The sequence below is a fragment of the Callithrix jacchus genome, chromosome 2 (genome assembly GCF_049354715.1).
Source record: "Callithrix jacchus isolate 240 chromosome 2, calJac240_pri, whole genome shotgun sequence".
NCBI lineage: Eukaryota > Metazoa > Chordata > Mammalia > Primates > Cebidae > Callithrix > Callithrix jacchus.
Genome location: NC_133503.1, coordinates 2,031,350 through 2,041,572, shown reverse-complemented (window position 1 = coordinate 2,041,572; position 10,223 = coordinate 2,031,350). Strand labels below are relative to the sequence as shown.

General features: G+C 42.6%; 1 long non-coding RNA gene and 1 pseudogene across 11 annotated transcripts in view; one reads left to right on the top strand and one right to left on the bottom strand.

The window, feature by feature from the left end:
* LOC144579762 (uncharacterized) overlaps positions 1 to 10,223 on the top strand; it is a 49,893-nt gene that overhangs the window by 22,262 nt on the left and 17,408 nt on the right. For 8 of the 11 annotated variants that reach the window (XR_013528123.1, XR_013528113.1, XR_013528112.1 and 5 more), the window contains one exon: positions 4,159 to 4,284. The exons of the other annotated variants lie outside the window; for them this stretch is intronic. This is a non-coding gene — a long non-coding RNA (uncharacterized LOC144579762). The remainder of the gene's footprint in view (positions 1 to 4,158; positions 4,285 to 10,223) is intronic. 11 annotated transcript variants of the gene reach the window in all.
* LOC100408654 (tRNA-dihydrouridine(16/17) synthase [NAD(P)(+)]-like pseudogene) lies at positions 878 to 2,296 on the bottom strand (annotated as a pseudogene).

The following is a 10,223-nucleotide window of genomic DNA, read 5'->3' as shown; positions in this document are numbered from 1 at the left end:
GTTGAGAACTTTTATTTCCTTGGTTAATTTTTACACATTTTGTTTTATTTGTGGCTATCGCAAATAGTATTATTTTTTAAAATTCTCTTTCAGTTTGTTCACTGTTGGCTTATAGAAATTCTACTGATTTGTATATATCAATTTTGTATTCTGCAAATTTAATTAACTTATTAGTGCTAATAGTCTTTTTAGTGGACATATTAGGCAATTCTTAGATTGCTATAAAGAAGTAATCTGAGACTGGGTAATTTATAAAGAAAAGAGGTTTAATTGGCTCATGGTTCTACAAGCTGTACAGAAAGCATCGCACTGGGTTCTGCTTCTGGAAAAGCCTCTGACAGCTGACACCCAAGGTAAAAGATAAATCTGGTGCTTGTACATCACATTGTAAATGCGAGGGTGTCTGTGGGGGGAAGTGCTACATACTTTTAAACAACCAGCTCTCATTAAAACTTACTATGTGAGGATAAGAAAATAATACCAAAATGTTCATGAAAATTCTGCCCTCATGATTGAATCACCTCCCCAGCAGGCCCACCACCAACATTGAGGATTACATTTCAATATGAGATTTTGGTGTGAAAACACACTCAAACGATATTAGTTTGCCCTTGGCCATTCCAAATCTTATATACTTCTCATATTTTATTTTCTTTTTCTTTGAAATTATTTATTATTCGCTTTTGCACATGCGTGCTGAGGACAGGGCAGGTCCAGCCTGGAGCCTACTCCCTACTGCAGCATTCCAGGCCCCCAGAGAGGGCCAAGGGGGCAGGGCGCATCTTTTCACGTTAAGTAAGGGGAGATTCCCTGAGTAAAAGACGTTTCCTCAAGTAGGACGTGTCCAGCCTCCAGGAGCGGTCCTGAGGGTGGGGGTTCTGTGCCTTCAGGCCAGAGCACTACTCCTGACTTCTGAGAAGCCACCTGGTGTGCGAGGCGTGGCTGTCTGAGGCTCCTGCAGCTCAGGCTGGGTTCCTTTCCAGGCCAAAGACTTCTCCAATTTGGTTTTAAAAAGCAATCTGTGACCTGGGCAGTCCACGGTCTCTTTGGAGGCTCGCTTCTTGCAGCAGCCGCGGCACAGGCTGAACACACATCTGTTGCCCTTTGGGTTACCACACTGGTCACACTTTGCATATTTTGGCTTCAGAGAGGAATCAAAGGTCTTGTGGGGGTTCCTCACCTGCTTCTTCTGCTTGTTCTTGGACAGGACTTTCGTGCCACACTCCTCCTCCTCCAGGACCCACTTGCTGCACCCACCTGCCTTCTCCTTTCTCCCCTCCCTGGGCCCCGGCCGGACGTAGGGCTGGCAGATCCAGTAGAAGGGCAAGTCGCTGGCGGCTTCGCTCCCTCCTGCCTGGATATCTCCTCCTGACACCGCATCTTCAGCTCCTGGCTCACTGCGGCAATGCCCTCCAGGGTCTTCATCTTGGCCAGCTCCTCTCGCAGCTGCTGATGCATGGTGCCAGAGCTTGAAGAGGTGGGCCTGGACGTAGGACAGTGGGCAGGGGTGCTTCCACACGATGTCCAGGTATTCCTTGGCCAGCTCCCACACGGCAGGGCTCCAGCCCTCAAACAGGGCAGAGTTGTGCAGGTTGCCTTCTGCGCTCATGACACCCTGTACACCCGTGTCCTGGATGCAGCGCTCCACATCTTGTAGGCTCTGGATGTTCCCATTGGCAAACACAGGGATGGCCACAGCTTTCCACACAAGCCTTAATGTGCTCCCAGGAGGCTGCACCTGACAGGGTCCCCTTCTGCTCCTTGGTGCGCCCATGAACGATCAGCAACTGGCAGCCGGCCTTCTCCAGCATCTGGGCATAGCTCACAGTCTTGTCAATCTCTGGGAAGACACGGATTTTGCACGTGACGGGAACAGAGACTTTCTCGTGGGCCAGCAAAATTATTCTTTAGAGCAGGTTTCACTCGTCCTGCAGGAAGGCGCCATAGTGACCTCTCTTGGCTATCATCTGTGGGCAACTGAGGTTAAGGTTGATGGCGTCACAGTAAACCTGAGCCAGGAGAGCCGCCTGAGCAAACACCTCCGGGTCATTGGCACAGAACTGCACGATGAGGGCCTGGTCCTCGGGACACACCTCACAGTACAGGTTCTCCTTCCGGTAATTGGCATCGCAGACGAAGACTTGGGCGTGCAGCATGGGCGTGTAGCAGAGCTGTGCCCCGTGGCGCCGGCTCAGCAGCCTCCAGGCCAGCTCGCTCTGGTCCACCATGGGGGCCACCACGTGGCGGGACCCCGAAGGGTGTGACTCCAGAACTCGAAGCCCTGCAGCTTTGGCATCCTTTCCAGGTGCTCGAGTATTCTGCCGTGTCCGTCGCGCACCTTTGGCTTTGAGGGCGCCGGCCGCCTGTGTCCCGGGCCTGTCCCGGGCCCGCCCCGCTCCGGCCTCGCTGATGCCCGGGGCCCCTGCCACGTTCGAGCCTCTGGAAACACCAGCACTGCGCTGGGGCCCGCAGCCGGGCTGCAGCCGGGCCCAGGGCTCTGCGCCACCACCGGCCCTTCTCATATTTTAAAATACAATCATGACTTTCCAATAATCCCCAAAGTCTTAGCTCATTTTAGCCTTGATTCAAAAGTCAAAAGTTTCATCTAAGGCAAAGCTAGTTTCTTCTTTCTATATGCCTGTTTAAAAAAAAAAATATTAGGTACTTCCAAGATACAAAAGAGGTATAGGTAAATACTCCTATTCTAAAAGGAAGAAATCAGCCAAAAGAAAGGGGCCACAGGACCCATGCAAGTATGAAACCCAGAAGGGCAGTTATTAAATTATAAGAATCCAAAATAATTATTTTTGACTCTCTGTCCCATTTCCTGGACATATTAATGCCTTGGGAAAGTCTGACCTTGTGGCTCTGCATGGTTCAGCCCCTACAGTTGCTCTCGTGGGCTGGTATTATTTGCCTCTGACTTTTCCAGGTGCAAAGCTTGAGCTGTAGCTAAATCTACCATTCTGGGGTCTGGAGGACAATGATCCTCTCCTCATAGATCTACTAGGCCATGCCCCAGTAGGGCGCCTGCATGGGGACTGTAATCCCACATTTCTTCTCTGCATTGTTTTAATAGAAATTCTCCATGAGGGCTCCACCACTGCAGCATGTTTCTACCTGAACTCCCAGGCTTTTGCATAATTTTTTGAAATAAAGGTGGAGGCTTTCAAGTCTCAACTTTTGCATTTTGTCATAGGCTTAACAGCACATGGAAGCTACCAAGGCTTATGACTTACACCCTCTGAAGAAGTGACTGGAGTTGTAACTGGGCCAATCTGAGATACTCCTGGAGCTGGAGCGGTGGCCAGGATGCAGAAAGCCATGTTCCAAGGCCTCCCAAGAGAGTATGGTCCTCAGCCTGATCCCAGAAACTATTGTCTTCTTTTAGACCTCAGGGCCTGTGATGGAGGGCTGCCTCTTAGATTTCTAAAATGCCTTCAAGTCCTGCTTCTCATTGCCTTGGCTATTAATACTTGTTTTTTTTAAGTTATGCAGATATCTCTAACATTGGTTGCTCCACAGCCTACTTGAATTTCTTTCTTATAAAAGCTCTTTATTTTTCTCCCACATGGTTAGCCTGCAAAGTTTTCAAAATTTTACACCATGCTTCTTTTGTTTATAGAAGTTACAACTTATTTTTTTGGCTCCAGCATGTAAGTATAAGTTGTTAGAAGCATCCAGGCCATATCTCGAATGCTTTGCTTCTTAGACATTTCTTCTAACAGAAATCCTAAATTGTCACACTCTCAAATTCAAATGTTTATATATCTCTAGGGCATGCACTTGGCTGAGACATAACATGCATGACCTTTGCTTTGGTCCCTGTAATTTCCTAATTTTCATGTGAGACCTCCTCAGTCCGGCCTTCACTGTCCAGATTACTATCAGCATTTTGGTCACAGCCATTCAACCAGTCTTTAAGAAAATATCAACGTTCCCTCATTTTTCTGTCTTCTTCTGAGTTCTACAAACTCTTCCAATCTCTGCCTGTGTACCCAATTACGAAGCTTATTCCACATTTTTAGGTATCCTTACAACAATTTTCCCTTTTTGGTGCCAATTTTTTGTATTAAGCCATTTTTGCATTATTATGAATGCCTGAGACTGGGTAACTTATTTTTAAAAAGGAAGTTTAACTGGCTCATGATTCTACAGGCTGTACAGAAGACATAGCCCTGGCATATGCTTCTGGGGAGGCCTCTGGAAGTTTACAATCATGGCAGAAGATGAAGCAGAATCTTGCACATCATAGGACAAAAAGCAGGAGCAAAAAACAAAGGAGTAAGTTGTTAAACACTTTTAAATAACCAGATCTTATGGGAACTCACTCACTATCATGAGGATAGTACCAAATGGGATGGTGCTAAGCCATTCATGAGTAATCTACCCTGATGGTTAAATCACCTTTCACCAGGCCCACTTCCAACATTGAGAATTACATTTCAATATGATATTTGGGAGGTTTAAATGTATATTTAAACCCTATCAGAGGAGTCTTTATTTTGTTCCAAATATAAGATTATATCATCAGCAAAAAGAAAATAGTTTGAATTCTTTTCCAGTTGGAATGCCCTTTATTGCTTTCACTTATCTGATCGCTCCAGCTAGTACTTTCAGAATTATGTTGAATAACTGTGGTAAAAGTGGACATTCTTGTCATCTTCCAGATTTCAGAAGAAAGCTTCTAGTTTTCCCTCACTCAGTATGATACTAGCTGTGTGTCTGTCATATGTGACTTTTATTATGTTAAAGTATGTTCATTCCATACCCAGTTTTCAAAGGGTTTTTTATTATAAAAGAATATTAAATTTTGGCTGGGCTCAGTGGCTCACACCTGCAATCCCAACACATTGGGAGGCTGAGATGGGTGATCACAAGGTAAAGAGATGGAGAGTGTTCTGGCCAACATGATCAAACCCTGTCTCTACTAAAAATACAGAAAAAATAGCTGAGCGTGGTGGTGCACATTTGTAGTCCCCACTACTCAGAAGGCTGAGGAAGGATAATCCCTTGAACCTGGAGGCAGAGGTTGCAGTGAACCAAGCTCATGCCATTGCACTCCAGCCTGGTGACAGAGTGAGACTCTGTTTAACAAAAAAATATTAAATTTTATCATATAATTTTTTAGCATAATTGAAATGATCACATGGATGTTGTCCTTTATTCAGTTTATATGATATATCACATTGATTTTGATGTTGAACCATCTTTACATCCTTGGAATAAATCCCACTTGATCATTATGAGTTACCTGTTTATGTATTCTTTCATTCAGTTTGCTAGGTATTTTGGACATTTTTGCATCAATATTCTCAGATATGGGCCTGAAGTTTGCTTTTTCAATGTTTCTTTGTCTGGTTTTGATATTGGGTAATACTGGCCTCAAAGAATGAGTTTGGAAATGTCCCCCTCTTCTCTAATTTCAGTCTGGTCCTATAGCCTTTTATATTCAGGTTTTAATTTCCTTCTTTTTTTATTGCATTTTATGTTTTGGGGTACATGTGCAGAACATGCAAGATAGTTGCATAGGTACACACATGGCAGTGTGTTTTGCTGCCTTCCTCCCCTTCACCCACATTTGGCATTTCTCCCCAGGCTATCCCTCCCCAGCTCCCCCCCCTGCTGTCCCTCCCTTATTCCCCCCAATAGACCCCAGTTTGTAGTACTCCCTTCCCTGTGTCCATGTGTTCTCATTTTTCATCACCCGCCTATGAGTGAGAATATGCGGTATTTTATTTTCTGTTCTTGTGTCAGTTTGCTGAGAATAATGTTCTCCAGATTCATCCATGTCCCTACAAACGACACAAACTCATCATTTTTGATTGCTGCATAATATTCCATGGTGTATATGTGCCACATTTTCCCAATCCAGTCTATCATCGATGGGCATTTGGGTTGGTTCTAGGTCTTTGCTATCGTAAACAGTGCTGCAATGAACTTTCGTGTGCATGTGTCCTTATAGTAGAACGATTTATAGTCCTTTGGATATATACCCAGTAATGGGATTGCTGGGTCAAATGGAATTTCTATTTCTAGGTCCTTGAGGAATCACCACACTGTCTTCCACAATGGTTGAACTAATTTACACTCCCACCAGCAGTGTAAAATTGTTCCTATTTCTCCGCAACCTCTCCAGCATCTGTTGTCTCCAGATTTTTTAATGATCGCCATTCTAACTGGCGTGAGATGGTATCTCAATGTGGTTTTGATTTGCATCTCTCTAATGACCAGTGATGATGAGCATTTTTCATACGTTTGTTGGCCTCATGTATGTCTTCTTTTGTAAAGTGTCTATTCATATCCTTTGCCCATTTTTGAATGGGCTAGTTTTTTTTCCCTGTAAATCTGTTTGAGTTCTTTGTAAATTCTGGATATCAGCCCTTTGTCAGATGGGTAAACTGTAAAAACTTTTTCCCATTCTGTTGGTTGCCGATTCACTCTAGTGACTGTTTCTTTTGCCATCCAGAAGCTGTGGAGTTTGATTAGGTCCCATTTGTCTATTTTGGCTTTTGTTGCCAATGCTTTTGGTGTTTTCTTCATGAAGTCCTTGCCTACTCCTATGTCCTGAATGGTTTTGCCTAGATTTCCTTCTAGGGTTTTTATGGTGCCAGGTCTTATGTTTAGGTCTTTAATCCATCTGGAGTTAACTTTAGTGTAAGGTGTCAGGAAGGGGTCCAGTTTCTGCTTTCTGCACATGACTAACCAGTTTTCCCAACACCATTTATTAAATAGGGAATCCTTTTCCCATTGCTTGTTTTTGTCAGGTTTATCAAAGATTGTATGGTAGTAGATATGTTGTGTTGCCTCCGATGCCTCTGTTCTGTTCCATTGGTCTATATCTCTGTTTTGGTACCAGTACCATGCTGTTTTGATTACTGTAGCCTTGTAGTGTGATGCCCCCCGCTGTGTTCTTTTTGCTTAGAATTGACTTGGCTATGCAGGCTCTCTTTTGGTTCCATATGAAGTTCATGGTGGTTTTTTTCCAGTTCTGTGAAGAAAGTCAATGGTAGCTTGATGGGGATAGCATTGATTCTGTAAATTACTTTGGGCAGTAGAGCCATTTTCATGATAATAATTCTTCCTAATCATGAACATGGAATGTTTCTCCATCTGTTTGTGTCCTCTCTTATTTCATTGAGCAGTGGCTTGTAGCTTTCCTTGAAGAGGTCCCTTACGTTATTTGTAAGTTGTATTCCTAGGTATTTTATTCTTTTTGTAGCAATTGTGAATGGCAGTTCGTTCTTGATTTGGCTCTGTTTAAGTCTGTTATTGGTGTATAGGAATGCTTGTGATTTTTTCACATTGATTTTATATCCTGAGACTTTGCTGAAGTTGCTTATCAGATTCAGGAGTTTTTGGGCTGAGGTGATGGGGTCTTCTAGGTATACTATCATGTTGTCTGCAAATAGAGACAATTTGGCTTCCACCTTTCCTATTTGAATACCCTTTATTTCTTCTTCTTGCCTGATTGCTCTGGCTAGAAATTCCAGTCCTATATTGATTAGGAGTGGTGAGAGAGGGCATTCTTGTCTAGTGCCAGATTTCAAAGGGAATGCTTCCAGTTTTTGCCCCTTCAGTATGATATTGGCTGTTGATTTGTCATAAATAGCTTTTATTACTTTGAGATACATTCCATCGATACTGAGTTTATTGAGGGTTTTTAGCATAAAGGGCTGTTGAATTTTGTCAAATGCCTTCTCTGCATCAATTGAGATAATCATGTGGTTATTGTTTTTGGTTCTGTTTATGTGATGAATTACGTTTATAGACTTGCGTATGTTGAACCAGCCTTGCATCCCCAGGATAAATCCTACTTGATCATGATGGATAAGTTTTTTGATGTGTTGTTGCAATCGGCTTGCCAGTATTTTATTGAAGATTTTTGCATCTATGTTCATCATGGGTATTGGCCTGAAGTTTTCTTTTCTTGTTGGGTCTCTGCCAGGTTTTGGAAACAAAATGATGTTGGTCTCATAAAATGATTTGGGAAGGATTCTGTCTTTTTGGATTATTTGGAATAGTTTCAGAAGGAATGGTATCAGCTCCTCTTTGTGTGTCTGGTAGAATTTGGCTGTGAACCCATCTGGATCTGGGCTTTTTTTGTGTGGTAGGCTCTTAATTGCTGCCTCGACTTCAGACCTTGCTATTGGTCTATTCATAGTTTCAGCTTCCTGCTGGTTTAGGCTTGGGAGGACACAGGTGTCCAGGAATTTATCCATTTCTTGCAGGTTTACTAGTTTATGTGCATAGAGTTGTTTGTAGTATTCTCTGATGATGATTTGAATTTCTGTGGAATCTTTGGTGATTTCCCCTGTATTATTTTTTATTGCATCTATTTGGTTGTTTTCTCTTTGCTTTTTTATCAGTCTGGCTAGTGGTCTGTCTATTTTGTTGATCTTTTCAAAAAACCAGCTTTTGGATCTATTGATTTTTGAAGGGATTTTCCTGTCTCTATCTCCTTCACTTCTGCTCTGATCTTAGTTATTTCTGGTCTTCTGCTAGGTTTTGAATTTTTTTGATCTTGCTTCTCCAGCTTTTTCAATTTTGATGATAGAGTGTCAATTTTGGATCTCTCCACTCTTCTCATATGGGCATTTACTGCTATATATTTTCCTCTGGAGACTGCTTTAAATGTGTCCCAGAGATTCTGGCATGTTGTGTCTTTGTTCTCATTGGTTTTGAAGAAATTCTTTATTTCTGCCTTCATTTCATTGTTTATCCAGTCAACATTCAAGAGCCAGTTGTTCGGTTTCCATGAAGCTGTGCAGTTCTGAGTTAGTTTCTGAATTCTGAGTTCTAACTTGATTGCACTGTGGTCTGAGAGACTGTTTGTTATGATTTCCATTGTTTTGCATTTGCTGAGGAGTGATTTACTTCCAATTATGTGGTCAGTTTTAGAGTAGGTGTGATGTGGTGCTGAGAAGAATGTATATTCTGTGGATTTGGATTTGGGGTGGAGAGTTCTGTAAATGTCTATCAAGTTTGCTTGTTCCAGGTCTGAGTTCAAGCCCTGGATATTCTTGTTAATTTTCTGCCTGGTTGATTTGTCTAATATTGACAGTGGAGTTTTTTTTTTTTTTTTAATTTTTTATTGCATTTTGGGTTTTGGGGTACATGAGCAGAACATGCAAGACAGTTGCGTAAGTACACACATGGCAGTGTGTTTTGCTTCCTTTCTCCCCTTCACCCACATTTGGCATTTCTTTCCAGGCTATTCCTCCCCATCTCCCCCTCCCACTGGCCCTCCCCTTTTCCCCCCAATAGCCCCCAGTGTTTAGTACTCCCCTCCCTGTGTCCATGTGTTCTCATTTTTCATCACCCACCTATGAGTGAGAATATGCAGTGTTTTATTTTCTGTTCTTGTGTAAGTTTGCTGAGGATGACATTCTCCAGATTCATCCATGTCGCTACAAACGACACAAACTCATCATTTCTGATTGCTGCATAATATTCCATGGTGTATATGTGCCACATTTTTCCAATCCAGTCTATTATCAATGGGCATTTGGGTTGATTCCAGGTCTTTGCTATTGTAAACAGTGCTGCAATGAACATTCGTGTACATGTGTCCTTATAGTAGAACGATTTATAGTCCTTTGGATATATACCCAGTAATGGGGTTGCTGGGTCAAATGGAATTTCTATTTTTAGGTCCTTGAGGAATCGCCACACCGTCTTCCACAATGGTTGGACGAATTTACACACCCACCAACAGTGTAAAAGTGTTCCTTTTTCTCCACATCCTCTCCAGCATCTGTTGTCTCCAGATTTTTTAATGATCGCCATTCTAACTGGCATGAGATGGTATCTCAATGTGGTTTTGATTTGCGTCTCTCTGATGACCAGTGATGATGAGCATTTTTTTATATGATTGTTGGCCTCATATATGTCTTCTTTCGTAAAGTGTCTGTTCATATCCTTTGCCCACTTTTGAATGGGCTTGTTTGTTTTTTTTTTTTTGTAAATCTGTTTGAGTTCTTTGTAAATTCTGGATATCAGCCCTTTGTCAGATGGGTAAACTGCAAAAATTTTTTCCCATTCTGTTGGTTGCCGATTCACTCTAGTGACTGTTTCTTTTGCCGTGCAGAAGCTGTGGAGTTTGATTAGGTCCCATTTGTCTATTTTGGCTTTTGTTGCCAATGCTTTTGGTGTTTTGTTCATGAAGTCCTTGCCTACTCCTATGTCCTGGATAGTTTTGCCTAGGTTTCCTTCTAGGGTTT